The following is a 15,368-nucleotide window of genomic DNA, read 5'->3' as shown; positions in this document are numbered from 1 at the left end:
ACACTATTAGGAGAATGAAAGGACAAGCCCCAAACTTGGTTTAAATATTTGAAAATCTCATATCTGGTAAAGGACTTGTGGCCACAATACATAAAGCTCTCCCCCAAAGTCGGTAAGAAAACCAACCACCCAGTTAAAATTGGGCAAAAGGTTTGAACAGACATTTCACCAAAAAAGATATATGAGTAGTAAATAAGCTCATGAAAATAAGCTCAACATCATTAGTCATTAAGAAAATGCCAACTGGAACCATAATGAGGTACTACCACATACCTGTTACAATGGCCAAAATTAAAAAGACTGACCACACAAAGTGTTGGCAAGTGCGTGGAGCAACAGGAATGCTTACATACTGTTGGTGGGAATGAATTATGGTATAGTCAATTGGAAAAACAGTTTGACAGTTTCATAAAAAGTTAATATACACCTACGCTATGATTTAGCCATTTCATTGCTGCATATACAAGAGAAGTGAAAACATATGTCTGTACAGAGACTGGTACAAAGACATTCCTGGTAGCTTTACATGTAATAGCCAAATATTGAAAAGAACGCTAATGCCCATCTACAAGAGATGGATAAACAAACTGTGGTATGCTCATACAATAGCAAACATCTCATCATAAAAAGAAATGCAGGAGTTCCCGCTGTGACACAAAGGGATCTGCAGCATCTCTGGTAGACTGGGACATGGGTTTGATCCACTCTGGGCACAGCGGGTTAAGGATCTGGCAATACCACATAGGTTGCAACTGTGGCTTGGATTTGATCTCTGGTGCAGGAACTCAATATGATGTGGGACAGCCAAAATATTAAAAAATAGAAAAAATGAAAAGAAATGTATTAGTGATACACACATGATTGAATTTCAAAATAACTGTACTAAATTAATGAAGCCAGGCAAAAAGAGTGTACATACTGAGGGATTCTATTCACATAAAATTCTAGAAAGGACAACCTAATCCGTAGTGATAGGAAGTAGATCAATTGTTGTCTACGGACAGAGGTTAGAGGGGGTAGGAGGGAGCAATTACAAGGTAATGCAAAAGAATGGGGGGGTGATTAATATATTCAACATCTCAGTTGTGGTCATAATTTCATAGGTGTATCCATGTAAAAACTCATCAAATTATGTACTTTAAACATGTGCAGTCAATTGTATGTCAATTACACCTCAATGAAGGTGTTAAAAAATATGATTAGAACTGAATATGGCAAAAAAAAAAAATTGGAGGTCAAATGATGAAATTTTGAAAACACAGCCCGAGCTTATCCTATTTGTTCTTTCTTACCAATCCTTTCTAATTCCCTTGTTCTGGTCCTTCCTTTTCATTCTTCTCCCCACATTAGGATAGGTGATTGTTGGTGGCCTCAATATAATAAAGAACTTTCTGACAATTTCTGCTCGCAAAAGATGCAGGAAGAAGATGTTTCACAAGATAGGGAGATCTTGGAGTCCCCCTGTGGTTCGGTGGGTTAAGGATTTGGCATTATCACTGCTGTGGCATGGGTTCAATCCTTGGCCCAGGAACTTCTGCATGCTCCAAAAACAGAACAAAAACAAACCAGCAAAACCTCCCACTGCATAAAATAGGGAGATCTCCGTCTCAGGGATTCCCCCAGCATAGACAAAATAAACACTTGAGAGGGATATAGTAGCATCAGATATGATTATGGGCCAAATCAGTGGCTTTTGAACTTTTTTTTTTTCTTTTTAGGGCCGCACCTGCAGCATATGGAGGTCCCCAGTCTAGAGGTCAAATCTGAGATGCAGCTGCTGGCCTACACCGCAGCCATAACAACACGGCTTCTGAGCCTTGTCTGTAGCCTACATTGCAGCTCATGGCAATGCCAGATCCTTAACCCTCTGACCAAGGCCAGGGATCAAACCCACATCCTCATGGATCCTAGTTGGGTTCATCCTAATGGATCCTAGTTGAGTTTGTTAACCACTGAGCCACAACAGGAACTCCTGAAAAAAAATTTTTTTTAACCATAAAACTCTTTCTACAAATGAATGAAATCTTAGGTGGAAGACAGATATTTAGAAAGGATAATGAGGCATTGCTTTGAAAACAAGTTGAGGGCTCAGTGTGCCGCCTGCTTGGCCTCATCCTTTACCTGTTATTATGGTGCTTCAGCATCTCCTTGGGTGGATGACTCTTGTTTGTTCCAACTCTGAAATTCTACATAAACATTTAGTTTCAATGAGAATAATTGAGGGTCATGAACAAAGTTTTTACCCAAACCACCCCAGTTAGAGCAAGGGGTTGAGGTGAAGGTCTGACCACATCTTAGTCATCTGAGAAAAAGTGGTCCCATTTGTAACAGAGAAGGAGGTTACATTCTTTTCACATGAATCCTGGAAATATAACATTGATCATCTTTTTTCCCAGAGGGAGCGTCACACAGCTACTATTTATCCAGATGTACCAGCCCCTTTCCTTTCTACTTTCTGAGAAATGTTTCAAATAATAGTTTAGCTTAATAAGGGTTTAGTCCTCTTTGTTTCAGACCATGCTTTTTTTTTTTGCTTTAACCCTGTTCATGCCAATTTTGTCTGTTCACACTTGAGTCAATTAGAGAAAGAATACTCTTTTTTCATATTAATAAAAATGATAGAAAGTAATCATAATCTTTACTGAGCACTTACTAAGCACTGCATGATGGTTAATTTTTATGTGTCAACTTGGCTGGTTACCCAGGTATTTGGTCAAACATTATTTCTGGATGTTTCTGTGGGTTTGTTTTTATTTGTTTTTAGTAATTCAATGATACATATTTCCATAAAACAGTCTCCTTCTCATATACCCAATAATCAAAGGCTCTTAATTTAGGAAATTTGATCCTCCCAAACAATTGCACATTAATTACAAATTTAATGTTAATCTTTTCATATTATATATCCATTCAAATATACCTTAAAAGGCAGACCCATAATATTATTATAATGATTACAAGAACTCCACCAACTAAAATTTATTTCTTTCCTATTTCTAGCTTGATTCTGTCCATTTTCCCCTCTCTTCTGGTTCTTTTTTTTTTTTAATTGAAATATAGTCAATGTATAATATTATGTTAGTTTCAGATGTACTACGTAATGATTGTCATTTACATATATTATGAAATGGTCATCCAGTACATCTAGTAACCATCTGTCCCTCGGGCAAAGTTATTACAGAATTAATGAAATTCCTATGGCTCAGGTCACTGCTGTGGTATGGGTTTGATCCTTGGCCTGGGAACCTCTGTAGGCTTTTCTGCTGAAAAGTCAGTTGAGAGTCTTATGAGAATTCTCTCGTACAAGCTGCTTGCTTTCCCCTTGCTGATTTTAAGATTCTTTCTTTACTTTTTGCCATTTTAACTACAATGTGTCTTGGCATAGACCTCTCTGGGTTCATCTTGTTTGGCTTTCTCTGTGATTCCTGGACCTGGATGTCTGTTTCCTTTCCCAAGTTAAGGAGGTTTTTAGCTATTATTTCTTCAAATAAGCTTTCAAATAATTTTTTTTCTCTTTTCTCCTTCTAGGATCCCTATAATACAAATGTTAGTATTCCTGATTTGTCATAGAGGTCTCTTAAATTATTCTTACTTTAAAAAATTCTTTTTTCGGAGTTCCCGTCATGGCACAGTGCTTAGCGAATCCGACTAGGAACCATGAGGATGCGGGTTTGATACCTGTCCTTGCTCAGTGGGTTAAGAATCCGGCGTTGCCGTGAGTTGTGATGTAGGTCGCAGACATGGCTTAGATCCCCCGTTGCTGTGGCTCTGGTGTAGGCCAGCGGCTAAAGCTCCCATTAGACTCCCAGCCTGGGAACCTCCATGTGCCTCGGGAGTGGCCCTAGAAAAGGCAAAAAAAAAAGACAAAAAAAAATTCTTTTTTCAGAGTTCCCATTATGGCTCAGCAGAAATGAATCCAACCAGTATTCATGAGGATGCAGGTTTGATCCCCGGCCTTGCTCAGTGGGTTAAGGATCCAGCATTGCCATGAGCTGTGGTGTAGGTTGCAAACACTGCTTGGATCTGGTGTTGCTGTGGCTGTGGCGCAGGCCAGCCGCTACAGCTCCAAATTGACCCCTAGCCTGGGAACCTCCATACACCGTGGGTGCAGCCCTAAAAAGACAAAAAGTAAAAATAAAAATTCTTTTTTTTTTTTCTGTTCAGCTTCAGTGATTTCCATTACTCTGTCTTCCAGTTCACTGATCCATTCCTCTGGATCATCCAATCTACTTTTTTGTTTGTTTGTTTTTAATCTCAGTTATTGTGTTCTTCAGATCTGTTTGGTCTGTCTTTGTATTTTCTAACTCTTTGTTATAATTCTCCCTTGTGTTTATCCACTCTTTTCCTGAGCTCATTAAGCATATTTGTAATCATTACTTAACTCTTTATTAGGTAGATTGCTTATCTCCTCTTTGCTCAGTTCTTTTTCTGAGGTTTTGTCTTGTTCCTTCATTTAGAATATATTCCTTTGTCTCCTCAATTTGCCTAATTCTCTTGTGTTTATTTCTATGAATTGGGTAGGTCAGTTATGTTTGCGGGACTTGGAGATGTGACTTTTTGAAAGAAATGTCTTAAGGGGCCTCGAAGCACACTCCCATCCAGTCACCAGACCTATATACTCCAAAGGGACCCTCCATGGGCCCTACTGTTGTAGCAGGTCCACCTACCATGGGCATACTAGTAGGTAAGTCTGGCCCAGTGTCCACCTGACTGCCAAGCTGTGCCTCATGCGGTGGCTGCTGACCTGCTGGTGGATAGAGCTAGTTCCTGGGGTGGCTGTCTGTGGGGCTAAGGGATGGACAGGTAAGCCCTAGCACCAACAGGCTAGAGGGAAGACTCCAGAATTGCCTTTGCCAGCCCTATTGTTCTTGTGGAAGAAGGAGTTCCCCAAAATGGCTACTGCCAGCATCTCTATTCTCAGGGGGAGTGCTAGCTTCCTCCTGTCTTTTGGGGGACTTTCCAACATCAGCAAATGGGTCTAAACCAGGCTCCTTTCAAATTGCTGCCCCTGACTTGGGACTCAGAGCATGTGAGATTTTGCATGTGTCCATTAAGAGCCGAGTCTGTCTTTCCTATAGCCCTCTGGTCTCCTATATGTCAGCCCCTCTGGCCTTCAAAGCCAGAGGTTTGGGGACTTATCTTCCTAGTGCATGAACCCTCAGAGGAGCCCAGTATGACTCCTTGCTCCTTGCTCTTTGGGGAGAATCTCTGCAACTATGATTATCCTTTCATTCGTGGGTCTCCACCCCTTCTTTGTGTTTTGTTGTGGTTCCTTCTTTAGTGGTGGAAAATCTTTTCTGCTAGACTTAAGGTCATTCTCATGGATAATTGCTCTGTAAATAATTACAATTTTGATGTGCCTATGAGAGGCGATGAGCTCAGGGTCTTCCCTCTCCAGCAACTTGACCAACTTTTTCTGTGAGTGTATTTTTGGATGAGATTTACGTTTAAAGTTGGTAAAGCAGATTGCTCTCCTTAATGTTAGTGGGCTTCATCCAAGCTTCAGCAGAACAAAAGACAAACCTCCTTCTAGCAAGAGGGATTCTCCAGCAGTTGGCCTTTGGACTTTACCTTCAACATTAGCTCTGTACTGAAATGTCTTTAGACTCGAATTGTGATTCTTTCCTGAGTCTCCAGCCTGTCAGCCTCCCCTATCAGATTTTGAACTTGCCAAGCTACCACAACCCTGTGAGTCAATTCCTTAAAAAAAAACTCTCTATATATACACATCCTACGAGTTCTGTTTCTCTGGAGAACCCTGACAAATATACATGGTGGTAACTTGAAATGTATTCATTCATCTAATTTTCTCAACAATTCTATGATACTTGAAAACAATATTTTAAGAAGGATTCTATTTCACCGGCAAGGGAATGAGGCTTAGTGAGATAGTGATTTGCCCAAGATCTTCTAATCAGCAGGTGGCATAGCCATGATTCTAACCCAAAGTTCATGGTCTGAGCCACTTTGCTTTGCCGCACTAACCAGCCCTTGACATATTTTGGGGCATGAAGGATACTGAACATGCCTCAGCACCAGGTGGTCTGGAGTCTAACTTTGACCCAGACCCTTTCTTTCTAACAGGGGCCTCCTGCAAGCCTGCCTGGTGTCGGCCTGGGAGCCTGATACACCTGACCCTTTCTAGCAATCTCAGGTATGATCTTCATTTGCTGAGCTTAAATGTCCTCATTTACAAAAGGAGAGTAGGTCACTTCACCAGCTTGTTGTGCAGATGAGATGAGAGTGTATAGATTATCTAGCTCCCTGCCTGCACATGGTAGGTGCTCAAGTGCAAATGTCCTCCCTTTGCCATCCTGTTCTCATGTGGGTGAAAACACCAGTTTACAGCTGGATCTTGGAGCTCCCAACTCCTTATAGAGTGAATTTTCCTGCATGCCACCTGTATTAGTCTGCTAGGGTGGCACAGATTGAATGGCTTAAGCAACAGAAATGCATTTCTCAGAGTTCTGAAGGCTGGAAGCCCAAGATAAAGAGGTCATCGTATTTGGTTTCTCCTGAGAACTCTCTCTCTTCTTGGCTCGTAGATGGCCTCCTTCTCACTGTGTCCTCACATGGTCTTTCTTCCTGTGTATGTCCCGAGCATCTCTTTGTGTTTTCAAATTTCATCTTTTTATAAAGACAACCGTCAGATTAGATTAGGGTCCATACGAATGGCCTCATTTTAACTTAGTCACCTTTTTAAAGCTCTATCTCTAAATACAGTCACATTCTGAGATATCAGGAATTAGGGCTTCAACATAGGAATTTTGGGAGGGACACAATTCAACCCATAATACCAGTTTAGGCCTCAGATGCCTTAGGACAGCCCTTCATAGATTTACAATTGAGATTTATGCACAGGACTTTTCTGCCTGGCTATCCCTCCACATTTTCTGATGGCTTGACATGATTTCTTCAGGATTATGCCAAAAGGCCAGTGGAACTGAACAGAAATTAAATTAAAGGCAAATAGTTCACTCAAGTTCTTTGAAGTTATGTTTGTCCAATGGTTATGGAAAGCCAACCATAAAAAGTATCAGGTACAAAGAAATCACTTCATATTCTTAGTCTGTAAAGGGCACCTCCAACCCCCTCTGCTATTACAACACACACACACACACACACACACACCCCTTACTAGAAAGACACTCTGGGAGCACTGAGGCATTTTGAAGCATATGTCAAACAGCATTATATGCATATGTGTATATGCATACAGGTAATGATGTCACAACAGCCACTGCTCTGATTCCAGGGACTCTCACATTCTTTAATTCAGCTTCTATTTGTTTCAGTTTCTCTGTAGGCAGGTTATTCCTGTTCATGTCATGGATACTATTAATTCTGTCCCTCTGCTTAATGTGCCTTAGGATTTTTTTTCTTCCCTCACAATATAAGGAGTCAGGCTCTGGTTGGGTTGGTCAGCATCTAACATGAACACCACTACTGGTAAGAGTTTTCAGTCCAGAATTTCTTCAGAGGCCACAAGTCTTCCTGATATTGAATCTACTTCTGGTTGCCTATGGCTGAGGCACTGAGACTGGGTCCAGTCTGGGAGGCTTAGGGAAGTAGGGTCTCATGGTACAAACACAGTGACTGCCTTAGAAGGAACAGAAGTGACCAATGTCCTAGGAAGAGGATGTGGGAAGGCTGGTACCAGCCCCGGTGGATCCCTCTGGGGTTCTCAGAGGCCTATGGTGAAGACTCATCATGTCAGCAGAGTAGCCACTGTATTGGCAAATCTCACTTCCTTTTGCTGGTAGCCTGCTCCGAAATAGGCACGATCCATACGAGAGGGACACACGGATTTTCTGATTCCAAGGTGACTTTTAAAAAACTAGAGAAAACATAGACCTCTGCTTTTATGTCACTTGAAATCATTTCATTAAGGTAAAAACCACATTACTTAAGAGGAAAGTGTGTGCAAAAAGGGCAATTGGATATTTTAGAGGGAAAGGAAAATCTATAGAGAAAAGAAATTTAGAGTCTGAGCAGGTGTCCCCGCTCCCTCCCCCCCCCCCCGCCACCCTTTGTGTGTTTGTGCCTTTTGAACAACATTTCAGATAGAGTACAGACTTCTGGAGTTGAACTTTAACGAAGAGTAAAGGGAGCGGGAAATCAATGGGAATCACTCTTAATGATGTGTCCAAGAATAGTCCAAGAATCCATAAGGGACTCATTCCGTATTGGATTTCTGAAAGTCGGCGGAAAGGACTCAAGCTTGTAACCCAGTGATTGATGTCTGCCATCAGCAGCTGGTCCCTTCCTTTCCTCCCTAGGAAGCTTAGACAAATTTTGCCTCATTCAACAAGCTCTCAATCATATTCATGAAGTCAAGATTTCAAATGGGGCATGATTACAGCTTTAAGAGCTATTCCAGGTAGAAGTGATTCACATGATGTGAGATGTTGGCAGCGGTTTAATTACTTTAGAGTAAAAAGGTGAACCTTAGTGAGAAGCCAGCTTGGGCATTGCTGCCTATTATGTGCAATAATTAATATGATTAAATGTGCTGCTGTAAAAATTCTTTTATTCCCCTCTCTGTACTGATATTTGTGGCTCGTCTTCCAAAACTCTTGTTTGGGCAAAGTTGCCTTGCTCTTATTTTTCTCTGTAGGGTGGGATATATTCCTGAGAACACCGGTATCTTTACATATTAATAAAAAAAATATTTCCTGGAGTTCCTGTTGTGGCACAGCAGATTAAGGACCCAGTTTTGTCTCTGTGAGGATGCAGGTTCGATCCCTGGCCTCGCTCAGTGGGTTAAGGATTTGGTGTTGCTACAATCTGCAGTGTAGATCACAGATCCGTTGTTGCCATGGCTGTGACATCAGCTGCAGCTCTGATTCCACCCCTGGCCCAGGAACTTCCATTTGCCACAGGTGCGGCCGTAAAAAGAAAAATTAAAAAATTCTGGAAGTCTTTTGCAGAAGTAAAGCAAAGGAAAGACTTACTCACTTTCTCATCATTTTCTCCTTTCTTTGCTTATTCGCTTTTGCTGCCTTTCCAGCACTTTGTGTGATGTTACGGTGCTTCACAAATGAATTTAAATTTCCGAGTATTGACACAAAGACTTTAGCCAATAATAATAACCACTCGCGTTTAGGTGATAACTTTCTACATGCAAGGAATTGCCGAAAGTGCCCTCCTTGTCTTATTTCATCTCATCAAAATAACTATGTGATTTCCATTTTACAGATACGAATAGAAAAGTTTGTGTGGAGTGGGCATCTTGCCCATGGTAGGATAACTGGTAAGTCACAGCACAGAACGTGAAATCTAGCCGGTCAGTGACAGGACCGTGGGAGATTTTCTATGCTGACGTCTACTGAAATCTGGTGGTAGGGAAAAGAATTAATCTCTCTCAAAATAACAGTCATTCCTGAAGCGGCTCTCCTGCGACATACATGTGGGGGGGGTTATTATGTACCAGGACTACATTGGTGCCCTGGACACGAGACCCAGCCCCTGCCCCCAAGCAGTCATGACCCCAAGACGTCATGACAGTAGCATGAGCCAACCCTGCAGCCAATGTCTTTTGAAGTAACGTTCATGTGGTCAGCAGAGGGATTTGATATGTGCCTGAAAATCCAGGTAATTCCAGCCACTCGATTCCTTCCCACGCAGTGTGAAGACAGGCCATGGGGTGTTCCCTAGATGACAGCCTCACTATCCTCAAACATTAGCCTTCACTGACGATATCCCACACTCAGATGAAAAGCCCATGGGTTCTAGAATCATGCAGACCTGTCTTCAGGGTTTTGCTGGGTCCCTTAGTAGCTGTGTGACCAGAAGCGATTTACTCAAATTCTTTGAACTTCTGTTTCCTCACCTATAAAAGCAGATGATAACAGATCTCATCTTCTCTGGTGGTTTTAGACCAGGAGTCCACAAGCTTTCTCTTAAAGAGAGAGACATGGACCATATTTTAGGATTTGCTGCTCTTGCAGCCTCTGTCACATCCGCTTAGCTCTGCCATTGTGGTGTAAAGGCAGACACAGCCAAAATGTAAATGATTGAGTGGGCTCTGTTCCAGGAGCCCATTATTAGAACAGACGGGCTGGATTTGGCTCACAGGCTGTAGCTTGCCGATCCCTGGTTTAGAGCACTAAATGAGATATTGAGAGAAAAAATAACCCAACAGGTAAGGGTTTCTGGTATACGGCAGGCACTCAATAATTGTGCAACTTCCTCCTCCTTGCAGTTGACTCCATTCAGGTTTAGATGCACATGATCAGATCACTGAATTTCCCTCTTGAGGTGCTCACAGGCCAATTGGGGTGATGAGACATAGAAGATATAGACAGTGGGGAGTTTCCATCGTGGCTCGGCAGAAACGAATCTGACTAGCATCCATGAGGACGTAGGTTTGATCCCTGGCCTTGCTCAGTGGGTTAAGGATCTGGCGTTGCCATGACCTGTGGTGTGGGTTGCAGATGCGGCTCGGGTATGGCATTGCTGTGGCTGTGGCTGTGGCATAGGCTGGTGGCTACAGTGCCGATTCAACCCCTAGCCTGGGAACCTCCATGTGCAGCAGGTACAGCCCTAAAAAGACAAAAAAAAAAAAAGACAAAAAAAAGAAAGAAAATATAGATATAATTTTGCAAATGTCAGTTGTAAGGGGAAAAGAATGAAGCATAAAGTTATAGGAATTGACTGAAAGAACTGTTACCATAGGGAAAATGGATGTGGTTAAGTGAGGAAAGAAGAAAGGACTTCCAGGTAGGGAAGCTATTTCTTAAAGCCAATGAACTACGTTGTTCTTATATCATTGTGAGGTCAAAGCGAGTATCTAACAGTGAGGAATCATAAGGTTTTAAAATCTGGCTCCCAGAGCCTGGCAAGTTTAAACTTCTATTTTTTTTTTTTTTTCAAACAGCTGCACCTGCAGCATGTGGAAGTTCCTAGGCTGGGGGTCAAAGAGAGCTGCAGCCGCCAGCCTACACCACAGCCACAGCAACGTGGGATCCCAGCCGCATCTGCAACCTACACCACACTCATGGCAACGCCAGACCCTTAACCCGCTGAGTGAGGCCAGGGATCGAACCCACATCCTCACAGATACTATGTCCGGTTCTTAACCTGCTGAGCCATGATAGGAACTCCTAAATTTCTAATTTTTTAAAGGGAGAAAACTCAGACCCAAAGGGACTGAGTGACGAAAAATGACTAAAAATAACTCAGCAAGGAAGTTGCAGAGCCAGGTCTAGAACCCAAGCGTCCTGGCCCCCTGTCCATTCCTTCAAGGTCATCTTTGTCTGAGATTCACTTTGGCCCTGGCTGGATTCTCATTCCATCGTGGGACTTTGTGAAAAAGCACTTAAGCCACGACGGCATCAAAGATGCAGGCTTTAGCTTGGGAAGGCCTCCACCACGTGCATCTCTTAACAGCACTTTCAAAGGGCTGGGACAGTGTCAGAAAGTCCTCTTGGAGACTTGGCCTCTTCAGGGGGAGGGGACGCAGATATCCTAAGAGGCCAGGCATAATCCCTTTGCCTGGGGACACCACGGGGACCCGAGGGCCAGCCCTGAAACCTTCATATTTAAAGCAGTTGTCTGCAGACATAATGCCCTCCGCCTGATCAAAGGGCCGCGCCACACAATCCCCAGGAACCAGAAGGCCGACGAGGGGGGAGGGCCCTTTGTCCTCGAAGGCCTGGAGGCTTGGAATCCGGATGCTTAAGCAGGCTGGGCTGCTGGCCGCACAGGGAGGGGCAGCGGCCCAGCCTGTCCCCCACATTCCTCCCTCTGCCCTCTGCTGGTCCCACACCAAGAAGTGGGCCAGAACTTTGCCCTCGCCTCACCCTCAGTCTCCCATCAGTTTTCTTCAACCGGTTCCTAAAAAGAATTTCCCCAGCCCCATAGGCTTTGCTGGTTCATTGTGCAGTCAGCAAAGGTAAGCGCCCCAATGTAACGTGTTTTTAAGTCTTTCTTCCAGCATGTGGTTCCCTAAACAAACACTGCATGTATCGGTCAGGTCACATTCCTGACCTTGTTGCTTCAGGTGCCTGAGGATGCTGGGCTAACGACAGCCCGGCCCGCACACGGGTTGCTGCTCCCCCTTTCCTCTTGTGGCCCCGGCAGACGGCCTTCCTGGGCCCGTTTTGGTCCTGGCCGCTTCGCAGTGCAGGGCTTTCCCCCTTCAGCCTCTCTTTATCAAAGTACCTGCACGGAAGGCTTACGCTTCAGATTCCTGCCCCTGGTGCCCTTTGCCTGCTCATTATTTAAGGTTTTTTCAGACCCCTGCCTGTCAGGGAACGTCTGCACACTGTGGCTGTTTTCATTTTTGCAAGTCTCCAAACACTGATCGCAGCCTAGGAGATAAGCCTTCAAAAAAGGGTAACGTTCTCCTGTGCACACGCACACCCCCCTCCCCACCACCACCACCACACACACACACACACACACACACACACACAAATACGTTAGAAAAATGTGCACCGGACCCACCCACATTCTTCGAAGCCCAGGATCTGAGTGATGAAAGGGCTCCATGCCCTGCCCTTTGGCCCTGACAGCAACACTGGCCTCCTGCCTGCTCTCCTGCTTTGCAAGGTGTTGGGAAGGGGCTTTATTTTGCTCCCGTCAGTCAAGCACATATACAGAAAGTAACTTCCAGAGGCCTTTCAACACTGCCGTGGGCTTGCTGAAGGCATTTGTTAGATCTGGTCCAATTGAAGGGACACTGTCATAGAATAAGGCAGCTCTATCTGACCGTAGCTCACACAGGTCTAGGCCAGCAGTAACACATTCAGAAGAGGCAGGAAAGGGGACAACAGCCTGGGCCTCCGGGTACAAGGGACACTTGGATTCAGGGAAATTCTCCCTCTGTTTTTTTTTTTTTTTCCCCTTAAATTTTAGATCTGTTGTAAGCCAAGTTATGTTCACTCTCCAATTCACACGTGGAAGTGCTAAACCCCAGTACCTCATAATGTGACTACATTTGGAGATGGGGTCTTTGAGGAGGTACTTGAGTTAAAATGAGGTCATTAGTGTGGGCCCAGCCCACTAGGATTGGGATTCTTATAAGAAGAGGAAACTGGGACACGGGCACACGCAGAGGGAAAACCATCTGAGGATGTAGGCAGAAGGCGGCCGTCTGCAAGCCAAGGACAGAGGCCTCAGACAAAGCCAACCCTGCTCACCCTTTGATCCCGGACTTCTGGCCTCTGGAACTGTGAGAAAATCAATTTCTGTTGCTTAAGCCACTCAGGCTGCTGTCCTTTGTTACGGCACCCCTAGCAATATTGCTATTCAAGATGGCATTAGTTCGAGATGGACAATGAAATTAACTAGAGGGCCATTTCTGGGCAGTAAGTGGTTCTTCTGTCCCTGTGTGGGTTTCCAGGCATGGGATTCTTGTTTGTTGACAAGCAGTGGATATTCAGTGTGTGTTTACTGGGCACCTAATTCATGCCAGACACTGGGCTAGGCCAACAAACAGAGACTCAAAAGTCAATGGCTCTGTCTAGATTCTAGATGAGATTAGCATCTCAAATTGGCAGCGGATGCATGAGGATGTGGGGTCCCTAAGACAGTCTCCTCCCTAGGGACCTATTGGCTACATCACAACAGAGTTTTCTTCCTTGGTTGCTAGAGTATTTCCTAAAGTGTTAGATGGAACTGTATAAAATTGCTTTTTTATGTAGGTTAAAAAAGTTGAACTAGATGCAATGGAACATGCTGAGTTGCATCCTGGAACAGAAAAAGGACATTAGTGAAAAAAAAACAAAATACAAAGAAAGGAGTTAATAATAATGTACTAATATTACTTTTGTAGTTTGCCAAATGTGCTTTGCCTATGTAACATATTAACATTAGAGGAAGCTGAGTGAACATATACAGAAATATACAGTGATTTATATAACCTTTGCAACTTTTCTATAAATCTAAAACTTTTCCAAAATAAAAAATTTATTCTCTAAAATGTTCGAATATTGGCAATTTTACATATTTTAAACTAATGAAGTCTGGAGCCCTTGAATATAAAGTAGGCTAATTCAGTCTCCTAATGATACAGTCATAGGATTTATATTTGAAATTTAAGTGTGTTTTACTTATAGAGGTTTTAAAATGATTGACTGACTTTTTGTTCCCTGGATGCCTGCCCACTCTAGGTAAGAGAACTAAACGAGCTGACCTTCAAAGAGAGAGAGATTCACGATCATTACCAAGGGGTAGTATTGAATAAGACCAGCGGACATAGAGAGAGAGGATAAACCCAATTTCTTGAGGACTCTGAGCTGTTGGAATGATTGACTCCCTCTGCCCTTCTTGGACATCGGTGGGCCTCCAGCATGGCCTCATTCAAAGGGAAATGATCACTTTCCACTTCCTTCTTCAGCTGAGATCCCTTCTTTCTTCTCCACCAGGTCATAAGAAGACAGAGGACTGTGCAATATCAGTTTTCGGGGAGTCTGGATCTCGTTTAGAGGACAAAGAAGAAAATCCTTCATCAGACCAATATCACATGAGACACTTGTTTTGTTTGGCTGGCAAGCATCAAATATCTTAAGAACTATTTACCACACATTTAAATTGGGAGGCTTCACAAAAATATCTGGATAGTTGGCTTTTCTTGAACAATCAGGAATTCTAGCAACAGAGACCTATGTTCCTACACGGAAAAGATTCATTGGAGCTGAGTAGCTGCTGTGCCCTCTCAAGGGGCCATAAGCTCTCTGTTTCTCAGAGTCCCCACACAGCCCTCCCTGCCCATCTATGCTTCTGGCCCAAGAGCTTTAAGCATTTGCATTTAAAACCTAGATCAGTGTTTTTCAGATTATGACCCCCTTATGAGTCATGAAATCAGCTTTAAAAGAAGGAAAAAGGGGAAGGAGGGGAAGGAAGAGAAAGAAGAGGAAGAGGAAGAAATAGAAACTATTGAATATACCACCTGGAGTAAGGGTTAGTATTATTTGATGAAAACTTTGTTTCATTTATGTTTATGTATGCTTGCACTAGGTTACAATATAAAATGCATTTCTTCCTATGAGTTGCAATAAAATGTTTGAAAGCCAAGACTAGTGAAAATTGAAGTAATCCAAATTTTGGTTAAGCATTTAGTTTGCCATATTAGCTTACTTCTTTTGGTTTTATTTCCCCTTAAATTATCTGGGCACGGGGGTGTTATTTGTTACATAACCATAACCACAGAATTCATACAAACTTGACAACATGGGTCCCTTTGAATGCCTATAAGAGATCTATAAGAAAGGATTAAAACATCTAATTGAAGTGGGAGAAGAGATTGATCTTCCTGGTATTTCTCAGACTTAGGATCTAAGACCTATGATCCACTAGATTGCATAGCTGTATGGTTTTAAGTTGGATCATATTAAATAATAATTGGATTTATTTACATAGGA

General features: G+C 43.0%; 1 long non-coding RNA gene across 1 annotated transcript; it reads left to right on the top strand.

Moving 5' to 3' along the window:
• The first annotated feature begins 11,101 nt into the window (after nt 1-11,101).
• On the top strand, nt 11,102-15,021 carry LOC125137971 (uncharacterized). The gene is made up of 2 exons (XR_007137552.1): nt 11,102-14,284; nt 14,373-15,021. It is a non-coding gene; the product is annotated as an uncharacterized LOC125137971 (long non-coding RNA).
• Nucleotides 15,022-15,368: the final 347 nt, after the last annotated feature.

The sequence above is a fragment of the Phacochoerus africanus genome, chromosome 10 (assembly GCF_016906955.1).
Source record: "Phacochoerus africanus isolate WHEZ1 chromosome 10, ROS_Pafr_v1, whole genome shotgun sequence".
Classification (NCBI taxonomy): Eukaryota; Metazoa; Chordata; class Mammalia; order Artiodactyla; family Suidae; genus Phacochoerus; species Phacochoerus africanus.
Note: the sequence above shows the minus strand (reverse complement) of the source record. Positions and strands in the feature narration are given on the sequence as shown.